The sequence below is a fragment of the Schistocerca americana genome, chromosome 2 (assembly GCF_021461395.2).
Source record: "Schistocerca americana isolate TAMUIC-IGC-003095 chromosome 2, iqSchAmer2.1, whole genome shotgun sequence".
NCBI lineage: Eukaryota > Metazoa > Arthropoda > Insecta > Orthoptera > Acrididae > Schistocerca > Schistocerca americana.
The window spans coordinates 234594124-234613292 of NC_060120.1; the positions used below are offsets into that span (position 1 = coordinate 234594124).

The following is a 19169-nucleotide window of genomic DNA, read 5'->3' on the forward strand; positions in this document are numbered from 1 at the left end:
AAACTTAATATGCTGAAGAAACAAACAACTCTATCGGCATGGCGCGCGGCTTTGGCCGTCCCAGCGAGTGCGCCCGACGGGGAAAGTGAGTGCGGCGCACAATGGAGCTGCGATGGGAGCGTTTCTCCAGCATCTCCGTGTGGGGGCGGGCGCGGGGGCGGGCAGCTCGTTTGCGTTTTCCGTCGTTTGCGCCTCGCGCCCCACAAATTGTGTTTAGTCTACGCACTCCGCTCTCGACTCCTGCTTTAATTAATCTCGCGAGGTCCTTTTTCCGGCGGTGTGCGCGCTCACTTCGTGCTTGTTTGTTGCACGTCTTTCTCTGGAACTCTGGACTGGGCAGTCTGCCTACTAACGGGTGCGGGTCTTTGCAAAAACAGCCTCTTGAATAGGGCTGAAAAAATATCGACTACAGTTTGTTTCGTGTACAGGGTTATTACAAATGATTGAAGCGATTTCACAGCTCTACAATAACTTTATTATTTGAGATATTTTCACAATGCTTTGCACACACATACAAAAATTCAAAAAGTTTTTTTAGGCATTCACAAATGTTCGATATGTGCCCCTTTAGTGATTCGGCAGACATCAAGCCGATAATCAAGTTCCTCCCACACTCGGCGCAGCATGTCCCCATCAATGAGTTCGAAAGCATTGTTGATGCGAGCTCGCAGTTCTGGCACGTTTCTTGGTAGAGGAGGTTTAAACACTGAATCTTTCACATAACCCCACAGAAAGAAATCGCATGGGGTTAAGTCGGGAGAGCGTGGAGGCCATGACATGAATTGCTGATCATGATCTCCACCACGACCGATCTATCGGTTTTCCAATCTCCTGTTTAAGAAATGCCGAACATCATGATGGAAGTTCTGTTGAAAGATGAAGTCGGCGCTGTCGGTCTCCAGTTGTGGCATGAGCCAATTTTCCAGCATGTCCAGATACACGTGTCCTGTAACCTTTTTTTCGCAGAAGAAAAAGGGGCCGTAAACTTTAAACCGTGAGATTGCACAAAACACGTTAACTTTTGGTGAATTGCGAATTTGCTGCACGAATGCGTGAGGATTCTCTACTGCCCAGATTCGCACATTGTGTCTGTTCACTTCACCATTAAGAAAAAATGTTGCTTCATCACTGAAAACAAGTTTCGCACTGAATGCATCCTCTTCCATGAGCTGTTGCAACCGCGCCGAAAATTCAAAGCGTTTGACTTTGTCATCGGGTGTCAGGGCTTGTAGCAATTGTAAACGGTAAGGCTTCTGCTTTAGCCTTTTCCGTAAGATTTTCCAAACCGTCGGCTGTGGTACGTTTAGCTCCCTGCTTGCTTTATTCGTCGACTTCCGCGGGCTACGCGTGAAACTTGCCCGCACGCGTTCAACCGTTTCTTCGCTCACTGCAGGCCGACCCGTTGATTTCGTCTTACAGAGGCATCCAGAGGCTTTAAACTGCGCATACCATCGCCGAATGGAGTTAGCAGTTGGTGGATCTTTGTTGAACTTCGTCCTGAAGTATCGTTGCACTGTTATGACTGACTGATGTGAGTGCATTTCAAGCACGACATACGCTTTCTCGGCTCCTGTCGCCATTTTGTCTCACTGCGCTCTCGAGCGCTCTGGCGGCAGAAACCTGAAGTGTGGCTTCAGCCGAACAAAACTTTATGAGTTTTTCTACGTATCTGTAGTGTGTCGTGACCATATGTCAATGAGTGGGGCTACAGTGAATTTATGAAATCGCTTCAATCATTTGTAATAGCCCTGTATATTCGATATTATCGAGACACATTGAAACGTTTGTTTCGACCGCGCCTCGGAGCTTCCGTGGCTTCGCGCGAAATCACACTTCACGTACTTTCGGCGATGTGCAACGCGCGAGACAAATTACGCGCCGTACTGCTCAGCGCATTTACACTGAGGAGACCAATGTCATGGGATAGCGATACAGACGTCGTCGTATAGGGTACACAAGGTATAAAAAGGGCGGCACATCGAAAGAAAATGGTTCAAATGGCTCTGAGCGCTATGGGACTTAACATCTGAGGTCATCAGTCCCCTAGGCTTAGAACTACTTAAACCTAACTATCCTAAGGACATCACACACATCCATGCCCGAGGCAGGATTCGAACCTGCGACCGTAGCAGTAGCGCGGTTCCGGACTGAAGCGCCTAGAACCGCTAGGCCACAACGGCCGGCAGCACATTGGAGAAGCTGTCGTTTGTACTCAGGTGATTCAGGTGAAAAGGTGATTACGGCTGTACGACAGGACTTCAAACGCGGAATGGTAGTTGGAGCCAGATGCATGGGACATTCCATTTCGGATACCGTTTGGGAATTCAGTATTCCGAAATCCACAATGTCAAGAGTGAGCAGAGAATACCGCATTTCAGACATTACCTCTCTCTCCACGGACGGTGCGGTGGCCGACAGCCTTCACGTAACGACTGAGAGCAGCGGCGTTTGCGTAGAGTTGTCAGTGCTAACAGACAAGCAACACTACGTGAAATAACCTTAGAAATCAATGTGGGTCGTACGCCGAACGTCTTCCTTAGAACAGTGCGGCGAAATTTGGCGTTATTACGCTATGGCAGCGGACGAAATACGTGAGTGTCTTTGCTAACCTTGGATACCATCGAACATTTATGGAACGCAATCGAGAGGTCAGTTCGTGCACAAAATCCTGCACCGGCAACACTCTCGCAATTATGGACGGCTGAAGAGGCGGCATGGTTCAGTATTTCTGTAGGGGACTTCCATCGACTTGCTGAGTCCACGCCATGGCGAATTGTTGCTCTAAGCCGGAAAAAAGGACGTCCGACACGGTATTAAGAACTATTGAAACGTCCCCTTTCAAAAATTTATGAATTACTGTGCTGATAAACCTCTTACATTAGTTGATTTTCAAATAACTGAGCAGAAATGAACGTACTCAGACATTCCTCTCTTTCCTTATTCTGATCAACACTAAATTGGCACACAATATTTTTAGCGCAACTCAATCTGACTTTCAATAATCCCTACAAAAGAATGGCCCTGACTAACAATAACCTATACCTTTCATGAAGCACTTACCTCACAAAAATCTTCGTTACCCGAACTACTGCAATACAGCGAGCGCCAATACTGCCAGATAAATAAAAGATTCTAACTACTGAAGGCACTAACTACTGATAGGCATAGTTAGCAAATGAAAGATTTTGATAGAGAACAAACAATGTATTTACCTTAATAATGTTCAAAAGTCATGTATATCAGTTCATGATATACATTATTACAAATTTACTCTCTCTGATGGACACACGTCCAGATCGTCCGCTCTCAAAATTCTGCCGTCTCTCTCCCCACATCCACCACTGCTGTCGGCTCACCTCCAACTGCGCAACGCTATGAGCTGTTCAGATCCAACTGCCCAACACTACAATAGCGAATATTCCAACAATGCCAACAAGCCACAGACTGCACACAGCATAGCCAGTGATTTTCATACAGAGCGCTAAGTGACGTTACCAACATAAAAACCTAAACAGCCTACTTACATTATTCCAATACTTTTGTCAAAAAAATGGTTCAAATGGCTCTGAGCACTATGGGACTCAACTGCTGAGGTCAGTAGTCCCCTAGAACTTAGAACTAGTTAAACCTAACTAACCTAAGGACATCACAAACATCCATGCCCGAGGCAGGATTCGAACCTGCGACCGTAGCGGTCTTGCGGTTCCAGACTGCAGCGCCTTTAACCGCACGGCCGCTTCGGCCGGCATACTTTTGTCGCCTCAGTATAAAATGGGAGCTGAATCCGAGGTAGATCGGATTACACGTAGTGACAAGCGTTTCTACATCAACATCAAATCCCTTCGTGGAAAGAACCCAATGGAAGTTTCCAACGATTTGAGAGAGGTGTGTGGGAGTAGTGTAGTGGATAGCAGCACGGTATCATGCAGGTCTGCGCGTTTCCTTGAAGGTCGGGTAAGCACTGGGAACAACCCAAGAAGTGGAAGGCCGCTAACTGCAACAGACTGCACCTCTCAGGCTAGTGACATTTTGTGAGAGGAACATGTGAGGAAATTGCATTTGAGGCCGCAATGTCTTTCCCTTTGGTTTACAGAATCAGAACAGAAAAGTTAAAGATGAGGAAAGTTGCTGCCAGATGGCTTCCGTATGATCTGAGTGAAGACCAGAAAGTAGGTCGCAAAAGAATCGCAGAAGAATTACTTTAACGTTATCGAACAGAAGAACAGTGTCTAAAAGAAGCTATTGCACTTTATGAAACCTGGGTACGAGATTTTGAGCCATAACTGAAGTCTCAGCCGTCACTGTGGAAAAGTTCCGACTCTCCGCGCCAGAAAAAATTCCACAGCGACCAATCAAAGATGAAACCGATGATGATCTTTGCGTTTGACATTAATGGAGTCATAGCTACAAATGGAGTGAGCCAGGGATGTCTGTAACAAAGGCGTACTACAAGCTTTTCTGAAAAATGTTCGCCAGAGAAGACCTGACATGCTTGCAGCTGGAGTCCACATTTTGCACGATAGTTCAAGACCACATATTGTCCTAGCAGTGAAAGAAACTAACTACAAATATGAATGGGAAATACTTCCCCACATTACATACGGTACTGATATGAGGCCACCAAGCTGAAGGAACACCTCAGTGTAAAACGTTGATACAATTGATGATTCTTCCAGTGAGGTGCCCCAAGTAATCAGACAATTCAACAATGAAGGTCCCCTATCCGCAATACAGAAGTTGCCAAAAAGTTGGGAAGCTGCCATCCCAGATCACGTGATCTGGGCTGCCATCAAGCAAGAATGGAGATTATATTGAAGTCCTATAAAGGTATTTTGTAAAATAAATCATTTTCTTCAATTCTGTGTTATAGTGTGCAGAACTTTTGAAATGACCTTGGTAGAAGCCTTGCGGATGTCTAGCTATTTTTAAGGAAGATTTCAAGATTCAACTATTCCTACACCGCCTCCATCTGGCTTCTAACAACTTTCGCCTATAATTTCCGCAAGAAGGAAACAAGAATACACTTCAAAGTCAGTAAGGGAAAAGGTCACACAAAAAACATCACATGCAAATTTTCCCGGTAACAAAATATGAAATTTATTGGTGTCAGTTAACCTTAGCCAAGTCCGTAACTTTTATCCAATACTGCCTCCAGCTATCCAATGGCTTCACGCTCCTGGGTATAGATAAGGTATACGACCAGGTGTGGAAAGATAAACTTATCACAAAACTTCACGATCAGATAACCATCCTGGACTAGTACGAAACTTATCGACAGTTACCTTCAAGACCGCCGTTGCTTCGTCAAAATAAATCGTCAACGCTTCTAGCACGCAGCACCTGTCAGAGGGCATCCGCCGAGGATCTGTCCTGTCACCGCTGTTATTCATGCGTTATGTCGACGACCTGCCTGTTTTCCCACAAGTGGTCCTGGTGCATTTCGTTGATGATAAGGCGATTCTCAGCAGTTGCCGAGCTGTTAAAGCAGCGATCTGGCTCCTGCATCGACAACTCACCATGACAGAGAAATGTACAACTACAAACCGTACCAAATTCAACGCTGGAAAGACCAGGGTCATAGTGTTCACCAGACACCGACCACAATTACGAGACCGACTAATCGGTGGACACGTTGAACATCCTTAACCAGAACAAATAAAATACCTTGGAATCACTATAGGCAAGAAGCTGCTCTTCAAAATACATTTATGAGGGAAATGAGCTCACATCGTACGACATACTCACCAGCTCAATCCCCTTCTCGCCAGTGCACAAATGAATGTCTGCACTGAGCTTCATTTACATAAAGAAACGATCCTACTGGCCATCCTATATGGTTATTCCGCATGGGGCACCATATGTAACTCGACCCTAAAGCCAATCTAGGTCATACAAAACCAATGCTTGCAGATGATCCCAAGAGACCCCACATTGGCACACATCAGCGGCCTGTATGCGGAGCTAAACACTGTGATGCTCTGAGAAGCCATCCAAAACTCCATTCGGAAACTGATCAAACAATATCGACACTCTGTGGCGAATGTCGCGCCACTTGGGCTGGAAGGGTTCTATCGCCCCATAATGTTGGCATCGAATCTGGGTACATAAGGCCACCGTAATGGTACCCCAGTGAATACCCAAATTCAATAACTATCGTCCCAGAAGGGCTCAAGGACCAAAAGTCCACAGCCCTTCGTAAGTGCAAATATAGAACGTATTACCCTTTGATCTGTATATCCAGGAAGTCCAGCCACCCAGTGATAGCAACTCTTAAGGGCCACACACACACACACACACACGCATACACACAGATATATACATATGTATACATAAAAGCTTCACACTCTGCTCCAAGGCCTCTTTCTACCGAACGAGTCCACACTGACTAATCTGCAATACTCGCCTAGAAAAATAGTGCCTGAGTAGAATTCGACGCCCGTACATGGGAAAGCAATTTTGGTTGCTTTTCAGGCTTTCCTTATCGGAAAAGTAATCTCGTTGATCACGAAGAATCACAAATTCTAGGCTGCCGAAATGGTAACCACATTAAAACACAGGCTCCGTCCCACATGGCCCATGACTTGCTACCAGCCACTCGAGGACGCTCGCTGAGTCCTTTATTTTGGGATCGCGAAACCGCTCCATGAAACTCTTTAACATCTAGCCCCTTCAGCCAGTCGGATCCAGGAGCAGAATGCAGGCATTTTCATTAACCATTTCCCTGTCCCATTTACAGCGCTTCTGTTAGGTGCTGCATTGAGTGTTGCAAGCGCTGGGCATCCTAGGGAAATTACTCGCCCTTAAATTCCACCTAGTCGGCTTCAACCACCACCCATTTAGGAGTATTAGGGAAAAATCTCTGTAGCGTCTTTAGGTGGAACAGAAACCCAGAAACTGACTGGCACAACTGCAAAACCAAATAGGAACTATGAAACTTCCTGGCATATTAAAACTGTGTGCCCGACCGAGACTCGAACACGGGACCTTTGCCTTTCGCGGGCAAGTGCTCTACCAACTGAGCTACCGAAGCACGACTCACGCCCGGTACTCACAGCTTTACTTCTGCCAGTACCTCGTCTCCTACCTTCCAAACTTTACAGAAGCTCTCCTGCGAACCTTGCAGAACTAGCACTCCTGAAAGAAAGGATATTGCGGAGACATGGCTTAGCCACAGCCTGGGGGATGTTTCCAGAACATGGCTAAGCCATGTCTCCGCAATATCCTTTCTTTCAGGAGTGCTAGTTCTGCAAGGTTCGCAGGAGAGCTTCTGTAAAGTTTGGAAGGTAGGAGACGAGGTACTGGCAGAAGTAAAGCTGTGAGTACCGGGCGTGAGTCGTGCTTCGGTAGCTCAGTTGGTAGAGCACTTGCCTGCGAAAGGCAAAGGTCCCGTGTTCGAGTCTCGGTCGGGCACACAGTTTTAATCTGCCAGGAAGTTTCATATCAGCGCACACTCCGCTGCAGAGTGAAAATTTCATTCTGGAAATAGGAACTATGTTACAAAATATCATTTATAAAGTGTTCATTACTTGTCACTTTCGTTGTTGAACATTTATACTGTTGCAATCATTATAAATAAATACTTTTTGTGTCATAATAAGTTGTGTGTATAGTTGCACTAGTTAATGCGCCATTTGAGTGGCACTCCTTCCTGACAGATTTTTCTCTTCTACATATTAATGAACAGTAACCAAGACTGTACTGGTTTTAATGATAACAGATAAAGTTGCAAGAACTGATCTCCTTGTCATATACAAAGCAAATTGTAAGAGTGTGTATATGTCTGGGTCCTCCTCCCAAGCCCCTGGATCGATTTCAGCCAAATTTGGCACAGAAACAGCAAGCCTAACGAGTATCAGCACTGTGGGGGTTATTACCTTCTAGACCCAACAGGAGTAGAAATATGGGAAAGAAACGTGTTTCGAAGCACCCAATGTGTAGGCTACCCTGCGTGACATTCATATTGTGTAGGAGGAGTAGGCTGAATGGTCGACCTGCTGCTCTGCATTGTGGCCTACATATCTGGGGAAAGAAACAGTTTTACAGCCCCCACATGCAGGCTACCCTGCACAACAGATAAGCTGTGTTCCATTCGTATCAGCTTGTCATATCAACCAGCTTTTCATGGCAGCCCATACGTCAGGGTCAAGAAACAGTTTTCCAGTCCCTGATGGGTAGGCTGCCCTGCATGACACGCATGTTTGTTGGAGTGGCATCAGCCTGAATGGAGGAATGGGTAGGAAGAGAAAAAGGCAGGAGGGGATGGATAGAGAGAAGGGGGAGGGGTATAGGGACAGAGGAGAAGGAGGAGAAGGTTGAGTGCGTGTGTGTAGGAAATGGTCAGAAAGAGGGAGGAGAAGCAGATGGAGAGACAGAAAGAGTGGGGAGGAGGAGAGAGGCAGAGGTGGAAGGAAGAAGTGAAGAGAGTGATGGAGGAAGATGTGGAAACAGAGAGGGGGAGGAGCGAGTGTTAGCAATATCATGTCAAATGCTTATGTGGGCGGACCTATGGGGATTCTGGATAGCGACAAAGTAAATTCCAAACTGAATCGCTAGGCCACTGGCTCATGTAGATAGGCACGACAGTTCTGCCCTACAACGACAAGCCTCTGCCATGGTAAGATACGGCAATTCAAGGCTATGGGGCGACATACTTTCGCCGGACGGCAGAAGCTATGTCCCAGCTGCTTACTGTAGTGCTGTTAAGAGCAACGTGTGACACTGTGGACTGTCGAAAAGTCAGCGATTTGCTGTACGGTGAATACTGTAGCGTGTGAAATGAAGGAATTGAACAATTACCAATGCTGCTGACTCCGCCAGAGTTGGACACAAATTGCATCCAGGGAAAGAAAACATGCCGAGTGACAAGGCGTATGCGGCACTCCGTGTCGCTAACGACTTGTTCCGCTGGAAATAACTAACTGCAGGAATGCGAAAACTATCGAGACGACACGAACGTGTGGGAAATAAGACAAGTTAGTAACGAACCGTTTTCATTACTCTGAGTCCACTGAGGGTAACGAATAAGAGGAACACGAAAACTATTGACTTGGCTTGAGTCGGGTATAAATTGTGTGTGGGTAAGAAAACACAGAAGTAAGAAAACTATTCGGGGAGAAACGGTTCTTCGAGTGTCGTGAAATACTCGTTACAAAGTAACAAAGACATACTGTATGCAACAACCATAATCTTGAATCAATACAATTTGCATTGAATTTGAACCTCTTAACTGAACAAACCACACAATAAAATATTTAAATAAGAAGACATCCCCAGGCAGCTGATCAAAAGTGTCAGAACATCAGTTAGTGCATGGTGTGTCCACGCTTCACCGTTATGACGGCTTGAACTCCGTTAGGGCCACATTCAATGAGATGTATGAATTTCTGTGGAGGAATTCAGCCAAATGGTAACGATGTTGGATACTGGACTCTCCGGCGAAGTCGATGTACTAACTCATCCCAAAGGTGTTCCATTGGCGTCAGGTCGCAAATCTGGGCAGGCCATTCCGTTTCAGCAATGTTATTGTCCACAAACTATTGCCTCACAGAAGCTGCCTTATGACAGGGTGTACTCTCACGCTGATACAAACAGTCATCACCTCCTAACTGTTCCTGTACTGTTCGCAGTACACAATGCTGTAAAATGTTTTCATATCGTTCCGCATTTTGCGTTTTCTTAAGTGCAATAAGGGGAGCACATCCTAACCACGAAAACCACGCCCATACAGTGATGTCACCTCCTCCTTAATTTTCTGTTGTCACCACAATTGATGGCAGGTAACGTTCTCCAGGCATTCATCACTCTAAATCACCCTTTTCAGGCATCCAATCTCCATTGATGGCGCTCTCTACATCGCCTGAAGCGTCGCTTAGCGTTGACTATAGAGATGTGTGGCATATGAAAAGCGGTTCGATCCTTGTACCCCATTCTCTACACACAATCAGTGTGCTAGCTGGACGGCTGGTAGCACTTTGAGATGCACAATTGATTCCTTCCCCAGATTTAATGCCATTTTTACAACCCCTCTCTGCAGCTGGCAACGGTCCCTCTCCGTAAGTACACGAGATCTGCCTGGTCTTGGTATAACTAAGGTTGTTCCTCCGCATTTCCACTTCACAGTCACATCACTAACAGCCGACGTGGCCACCGGGTGAAATGCCTCAGTGGTTAGCACACTGGGCTCACATTCGGGAAGATGACGGTTTACACCTGCGTCCGGCCATCCTGATTTAGGTTTTCTGTGATTTCCCTAAAATCACTCCAGGCAAATTCTGGGATGGTTCCTTTGAAAGAGCATGGCCGACTTCCTTCCCCATCATTCCATAATCCGATGGGACCGATGACCTCGCTGTTTGGTCCCCTTCTCCCCTCCTCCTCCCCCCCCCCCCCCCAAATCAACCAACCCACCGATGTGGCCAGCTTTAGAAGGGTTCAGTTGTCCCTGATGGATTTGTTACGCAAGTGACTTCCAGTGATCAGTCCACGTTCGAAGTTACTGAGCTTTCCCGACCGAGCCAATCTTCTGTTACTGCTCTACTGACAACACATTGCTGCCCGCCTACTTTTATAATGGCGAGTCACCTCTCATGACTTCTAGCAGGCTAGCGGCAAGTCCGCATTACCTACTGGTGTCCAGATACTCATGATCGCAGCGGATAGACAAAATAATGTGACCAGTGGCATAATGGGATGGTTGTGTTTGACGGTCAATAACGCAGGTGAGGCGCGTGTCGCACTGGACTGTGGGTGTTCAGTACTGGCTGTGCATCAGTGCAGGTTGTTTACGAGTAGTGCACACTTCGTATTTGCATTCATAGGCCGAGGTCGACGTGCAATGAAAGACCTAACAGAGTTCCAAAGAGGGCAGATTGTGGGGGCCCGATTAGCTAGAGCATCAGTAACCATGACAGCCAACTTACTGAACGTTTCAAGAGCAACTGTTTCGACAGTCACGACAGCCTATCCAAAATATTTAAAGACATCATCGTGTGAACGTAATAGTGGGTGCAAATCAAAACTAAACGACAGAGATCGTCGTGCGCTAACACGAATTGTGTCTGAACAACACAAAACTAAGGCGGCTAAAGTGACTGCAGAGCTCAATAGCCGTCTTCGAGACCTCATGTCTATCGACACTGTCCGCCGAGAATTCCATAAATCGAATATTCATAGACTAGCTGCTATACCGAAACCATTGGTGACTATAACCAACACAAAGAAGCATAAAACATGGTGTCAGGGGCATAAATCCTTGACGGCTGATCAGTGGAAACACGTCATATGGTCCGATGAGTCAACGTTGTAGTTCTTTCCGACATCGGATCGGGTTTACGTTTGCAAAATTCCAAAAGAAGCCTACAGTCCTGATTGCCTGATTCCAACGGTTAAGCATGGAACTGCAAGTGTGATGGTGTGGGCAGCCATATCATGGTATTCTACTGGTCTCATCATTGCTCTCAAAGGCCGTGTTGCTGCCAATGATTGCGTGAACGTTTTACCTGACAGGTGCACCCCACGATTCAAATGTTCTTACCCAGCAATGATGCCATATTTCAGGACGATAATGCACCCATTCACATAGCGAGGACAGGCTGGAGCACGCAACTGAACTCCAGCGTCTTCCCTGGCCAGCAGACTTGAACATTTTCGAACTCTTGTGGGCGGTGTTAGAGCGCAGACTTCGGAACAGATTTCCGCCTCCCTCGTCTCTACAGGAGTTACGAGGGACGTTTGAAAAGTCCATGCAAAAATAAAAACTACTTTCGTGTTTGGGATAAACCTTTTTTATTTTTCGACATATGCTCCTTTTAGACTCGTACACTTCGTACAGCGCTGTTCTAATTTGTTGATTCCTTCCGAATAATAGGAATTGTCCAATTCTGCAAAATAGCTATTAGCTGCTGCAATCACCCCCTCGTTTGAATAAAATCTTTGTCCCGCCAGCCATTTCTTCAAATTGGGGAACAAATAGTAGCCTGAGGGAGCGAAGCCTGGAGAATAGGGGGCATGTGAAACTAGTTGGAATCCTATTTCCAATAATTCTGCGACCACAACTGCTGAGGTGTGTGCTGGTGCATTGTCGTGATGGAAAAGGACTATTTTGCGGTCCAATCGCCGGCGTTTTTCTTGCAGCTCGGTTTCCAAACGGTCCAATAACGATGAATAATGTGCACCTGTCATAGTTTTACCCTTTTCCAGATAGTCGATGAGGATTATCCCATGCGAATTTTTTTGACAATCACTCGACTTCCTTGATTCACACGAATGCCAAACACAAAGAAATAGACCAATATGGCTGAAACTTGGTGTGCGTTCTTTCCAAAGATGCTACTAACTAAACATGTCCTCGATACGCGCCGGTGGTGCCATCTCTCGGACTTCGCACGGACTTTTCAAACGCCCCTCGTACAAGAGGTTCTGATCGAACAGTGAGATAACATTCCACTGGAGACTATACAAACACTATATGCCAGTATTTCAAGAAGAACTGTAGCTTTATTACAGGCAAACTGGGGTCCAACGCCCCATTAACAAACCGTTCCCAAGTAAGTACAGGTGCTCGCATTATTTTGCGTATTCCCTATGTACTTTTAGAAAGAACTTGAGCAGTACAGTACAGTAGGTAACTGAAAGGAATACGCAATGAGACAAACAGAAACGGCACTTTTAGTCAAAGATAGTAACTGCACTGATGGCATCGCGATTCATGATGGTACCCGGGACATCACAAAAGGCGGGAAATGGTTCTTACTAGGGTGTGTGATCACCACAGACGGCAGTGCACGCTCTGCAATGTGCTACGATGCTGGCCACAGTGTTGGTAAGGGCTCTTGCGGTAGGACGTCCCATTCTTCCACCAGCGCGCCAACAACTGCTGGATGGTCGTTGGAGCATGTGGACGTGCTGCCATAATTATCGCCAGCGCATCCCACACGCGCTGGATGTGATTTAAGTCTGGGAAACGGAAAGGCCAGTCCATTCGCCGAATATCCTCTCGTTCCAAGAGTTCCTCACTAGTGCTGTTCGATGCGGTCGCGCCTCGTCATCCATAAATTTGAACTCAGGACAGAGTGCACCCCAGAAAAACGCACGTTGAGAAGGAGTATAGTGTCTCTATAACGTTGACCAGTAGTGTACCTTCTTCAAAGATTTGGCGGTCGGTCCGCCCATGCAGCATTGTGCCTGTCCACACCGTCACACTTGGACCAAGAAACCGAACGTGTTCGACAGTGTTCCCGAGTGCATTAAATGTTCTCACCTCCCACCATATGAGAGTACGTCCACCACTGTCGAACACGATCGTCCTGCTGGTACAGTTGTTTCGGTGTGGTGAAGCATATTGTTGCGTGGGCGTACTGAACTCCAAATCTTTGAACACGGCACACTCACTGGTCAACGGTGTTGTGACGCTGTACTCCTTCCACATGTGTATGTTTTTGTGGATGACAATGCGCCACCGCATCTAACAGCGCAGGTGGTGGAGCACTTGGAACTAGAGGATAATCGGCGAATGGACTGGTCTCGCAGTACCCCCGACTTACGTTGGAGAAACGTAATGCAGTAAGTCCACATGCACCAGCGACCATCCAGAAATTGCCAGTCGCGCTATTGGAGGGATGGAACGCTCTATAACAAGGACTCCTTATCAACCATGTGGCCAGCATGGGAGCAGGTTGCAGAACATCCACTGCCGTATGTGGTGATCACGCACCCTATTCAGAACCATTTCCCGCCTTTTGTAATGACACAGGGGACCACTATGAATCACGGTGACTTCAGTGTAATTCTTGTCTTTAAATAATAGTGTCATTTCTGTTCGTTTCATTGAGCATTTCTTTCTTCTGCGCTATGCTGTAGCAGTTCTTTCTATGCATGGACCGAGTGAGACCGAGCTTTGTTAGTTGCAGTGACACATCACGCGAAAGTTACTTTCGTCCTTAAGTGTCCGCAGTTCGTGGTCTCGCGGTCGCGTTCTCGCTTCCCGAGCACGGGGTCCCGGATTCGATTCCCGGCGGGGTCAGGGATTTTCACCTGCCTCGAAATGACTGGGTATTTGTGTTGTCCTCTTCATTTCATCATCCTTCATGCAAGTGACGAGATTGGATTGAGCAAAAGTTGGGAATTTGTACAGGCGCTGATAACCGCGCAGTTGAGCGCCCCACAACCCAAACATCATCATCAATCTTAAGTCTTGCATACCAGTGTGTATATATTGATGGTAGTTGGAATAAAATAAAGAGAGCGAAATGTTATTTACAGTATGTGCAGAGACAAAACTGCAGTTATGATCCGTGAAAGAGAAACACTGATCCAGAAGAGGGTAAGGCAAGGTGTAGTCTATCCCCAATGTTATTCAGTCTCTATACTGAGCAAGCAGTAAACGAAAACAAGGACAAATTTGGAGACGGAATTAACATTCCAGGAAGAGTTAATAAAAACTTTGAGGTTTGCTGATGACGTTGTAATTCCGTCAGAGGTAGCATTATAAGCGGTAGACTAGTCTTCCAGCAAAGTTACTGACTGTGGGCGAAATAGAGACAAAGCCAATGCCAATAGCATGGAAACGTTTCTGAAAAAGAGAAATTTGTTAACATCAAATGAAAATTTAAGTGTTGGGAAGTCTATCTTGAAGATATCCGCGTGCAGTGTGGCCTGGTACGGAAGTGAAAAATGGTTCAAATGGCTCTGAGCACTTTGGGACTTAACTGCTGAGGTCATCAGTCCCCTAGAACTTAGAACTACTTAAACCTAACTAACCTAAGGACACCACACACATCCATGCCCGAGGCAGGATTCGAACCTGCGACCGCAGCGGTCTCGCGGTTCCAAACTGTAGCGCCTAGAACCGCACGGCCACTCCGGCCGGCTACGGAAGTGAAGCTTGCGCGCTAAGCTGTTTAGAGAAGAACAGAGTAGAATTTTTCAGATGCGATGTTACGTTAGAATTTTTAAGATTAGATGGGTAGATCAATAACTAATGAGGAAGTACTGAATCGAATTGGGGAAAAAAGAAATTCATGACACAACTTGACTAAAAGAAGGGCTCAGTTCATAGGACGTATCCTAATGCACGAAGGAATCGTCAATTTGGCACCGTAATGGAGGGAAGTGGGAGGGGGGGGGGGGAGGGAGCAGAGTGGGGGGGGGGGGGGGGGGGAAGGAATTGTTGAGAGAGACTAAAGGATACACACAATAAGCGAGTTCAAATAGAAGTACATTGAGGTAGTTATTCGAAGATGATGAGGCTTGCACAAAAATCCCCATCATCTCCGAATAAAGAAATGAAGAGAGGGAAAAGTCACTGACACCGACGACCTCCCAGCAGAGTGATGGTTTTTCGAACAGTGGAGAACGACACGTTGGCTAAGACGTATTTTCAGTTACATCATTAGAGAAGGTACAATATCAACAGACTGGCAGTGAAGCATCACTTCACCAATGTTCAAAAAGAAAGGAAGCCCTACTGAGTATTCTGTTTACCCCCGATCGGGTTACTGAGCCACGAGATGAAGATCGTTAAACGCATTTTCGACAAAAGGATTCGCGAGACAGCTCAAATCATATGGAAGCAAGGCGGATTTGTGAAAAATCGTGGCACAACTGATGCAGTCCATGCTGCTATTTGAAAAATACCGCCAAAAGAACAAGCGTCAGCACCTTGCTTTTCTAGACCTCGAAAAGGCTTTCGATCAGGCACCAAATGACCCAATCAGGCTGGCGCTTCGAGACCATGGTACACCAGAGTATCTTGTTAACTGAGTATGACTTCTGTACGTAGAACCGAGGAACTATATCCAAGCAGCTGCAGAAACGTCAAATGAGTTTCGAATCACAGTCGGAGTCCACCAAGGCTGCTCGTTATCACCACTGCTGTTTATTGTTGTGATGGACACTGACACATCAGACCTGCACATGCCGCTACCATGGATACTTCTGTATAATGAAGATGTCATACTGGCTGTAGAGAACAAGTTTGATCTCCAGACCTAACATAAGAATGGAACAAACGAGTGGCACGATATGGCCTGCAGCTTCTTTTTTTTTTTTTTTTTAAAAAAAAAAAAAAAAGGAAGAAGAAGAAGAATAGTACAAGTACATGATATCAGGTCCTCGAGAAGTTGGGACTATCAGCTTTGACGCGCAGAGGGCGATTCCATTACAAAGGCAGCATACACAATTGAAGTCATGAGAAAGAGGCCCAAGGGGCAACCTAGACAGCGATCTTCACTCAGATGTGGTTCAAGATCGAACAAAATGGAGACGAAGAATCCAATCATCGGACCATGGCATCAAGTCGGACAAATGCTAAAGAGAAAGAAAAAAAACGAAGAAGATTAGGTTTGTACAACATGGAGATTTGCATCGAACCACTCTTCAGAACCGGCCGGGGTGGCCGAGCGGTTCTAGGCGCTGCAGTCTGGAACCGCGTGACCACTACAGTCGCAGGTTCGAATCCTGCCTCGGGCATGGATGTGTGTGATGTCCTTAGGTTAGTTAGGTTTAAGTAGTTCTAAGTTCTAGGGGACTCATGACCACAGCAGTTAAGGCCCATAGTGCTCAGAGCCATTTGAACCATTCTTCAGACTGACGACCACAACAACAAAGACTTAGTCAAAAGTTGGTTCGATCTTCCATAATTTAGCGTTCTACTCGTTAAGCATCAATACGCAATTATATCTAACGAATTTCCGAAATGAAGGAAAACAGAATCTACGTGGGCGCCTTATCTGCTTTCTTCAGTACCTCATGGACAAGCTTCACGAATTTATTTTCAAAAGATTTTCGTTGTCATAATCCATTTTGATCACTGCAGGGAAGATTTTTGGTTTTCAAAAAAGCCATAATACTGCAGCAAAAATATCACATGACGTTTAGTAATAATAAACATAATACTGAGTCAAATGCTCTTCGTTCTTGGTCTTCCATTTGTACTTTTCCCCTCGTCGTTCTTTTGCATGTCGTATTTTACCCATCTTTCTCTAAACCTTACATCTATTCCCTTGAGAATCTCGAACATCTTGCATTATCATACTTGTTGAACGCTTCTTAACAGAACACCTACAGGGGTTGTACAAAAACACAGATACATCGCGAGAAATACCGGGTGATCAAAAAGTCAGTATAAATTCGAAAACTGAATAAATCACGGACTAATGTAGATAGAGAGGTACAAATTGATACACATGCTTGGAATGACATGGGGTTTTATTACAACGAAAAAAATACAGAAGTTCAAAAATGTCCGACAGATGACGTTCATCTGATCAGAATAGCAATAATTAGCATAACAAAGTAAGACAAAGCAAAGATGATGTTCTTTACAGGAAATGCTCAATATGTCCACCATCATTCCTCAACAATAGCTGTAGTCGAGGAATAATAATGTGAACAGCACTGTAAAGCATGTCCGGAGTTATGATGAGGCATTGGCGTCGGATGTTGCCTTTCAGCATCCCTAGAGATGTCGATCGATCACGATACACTTGCGACTTCAGGTAACCCCAAAGCCAATAATCGCACGGACTGAGGTCTGGGGAGCTGGGAGGCCAAGCATGACGAAAGTGGCGGCTGAGCACACGATCATCACCAAACGACGCGCGCAATAGATCTTTCACGCGTCTAGCAATATGTGGTGGAGCGCCATCCTGCATTAACATCGTACGTTCCAGCAGGTGTTTATCAGCCAGGCTGGGGATGATGCGATTCGGTAACATAATCGGCGTACCTCTCACCCGTCACGGTAGCAGTTACTGACGTTTTGCTGTCCAGCGCCATCCGTCGGAATTTTGTGAACTTTGTTTTTTTTTTATTTAATAAAACCCCATGTCATTCCAAGCATGTGTGTCAATTTTTATCTCTCTATCTACATTATTCCGTGGTTTATTAAGCTTTCAAATTTATACTGACTTTTTGATCACCCGGTACATGACTGAACATAAATGCAGATACTAGCAAAGCCTGCAGGTTGCGCTGTTGTATTTGAGCACCATCGACACCTGTGCCTCAATATGTTGCAAGAATTGTTCTGTGTAGGTGCGAGTGCATTATGTCATAGCTAAGTGACCTGGAACTTAGAGAAATTGTTGGTGCTGGAATGGTGGGTGCTTCCACAACTACGGGAGCCTAAGTATTTGGTGTTTCTAGAGGCACCAGAACAATGATTTATACTGCATACAGGAAAAGCGGATAAACATCATCCGATAAGTCACAAAGTGGACAAAAGTGTATGTTGAGTGACCGTGACAAACGGTCATTGAAGGGGATTGTGACGAAAAATATGAGGCCGGCCGTTGTGGCCGAGCGGCTCTAGGCGCTTCTATCCAGAACCGCGCTGCTGCTTGGTCGCAGGTTCGAATCCTGCCTCGGGGCCGGCCGGTGTGGCCGAGCGGTTCTAGGCGCTACAGTCTGGAACCGCGCGGCCGCTACGGTTGCAGGTTCGAATCCTGCCTCGGGCATGGGTGTGTGTGATGTCCTTAGGTTAGTTAGGTTTAAGTAGTTCTAAGTCTAGGGGACTGATGACCTCAGATGTTAAGTTCCACAGTGCTCAGAGCCATTTGAACCATTTTTGAAAAATATGATCTCAACAGCTGCAAAAGTTACTGAAGAACTGAATGTCGCACTCACTAACCCATTCAAAACCATAACAACACGAAGGGAGCTCTATAAGCCGGGAACTGCAGGGAGAGCTTGAATTCCAAAACCACTTACCCGTAATCCAAATACCCATAACAGTAAAACAAATTGCCAGTGCCGTATATGGCTAATGGTTCAAATGGCTCTGAGCACTATGCGACTTAACATCTGAGGTCATCAGTTCCCTAGAACTTAGAACTACTTAAACCTAACTAACCTAACAGGACATTACACACATCCATGTCCGAGGAAGGATTCGAACCTGCGACCGTAGCAGTCTCGCGGTTTCGGACTGAAGCGCCTAGAACCGCACGGCCACCGCGGCCGGCAGTGCCGTATAACTTAACTTTGGAGCAATGGGGGAAAGCCATTTGGTCGGATGAGTCTTGTTTCACACTGTTAACAACTTCTGGCCGAGTTTACGTCCCAGGAGTGAATGATGGCGACGAATCGGTGATGATTTGGGCAGCCATATCACGGTATTTCATAGGCACCACGGTTACGCTCCAAGGTCGCATTATTTCCAAGGATTAAGT

At 46.0% G+C, this 19169-nt stretch overlaps 1 protein-coding gene across 1 annotated transcript in view; it reads left to right on the forward strand.

Moving 5' to 3' along the window:
* Positions 1–19169, forward strand: part of LOC124595234 (ankyrin repeat and SAM domain-containing protein 4B) — a 290543-nt gene that overhangs the window by 234101 nt on the left and 37273 nt on the right. The window lies entirely within an intron of this gene.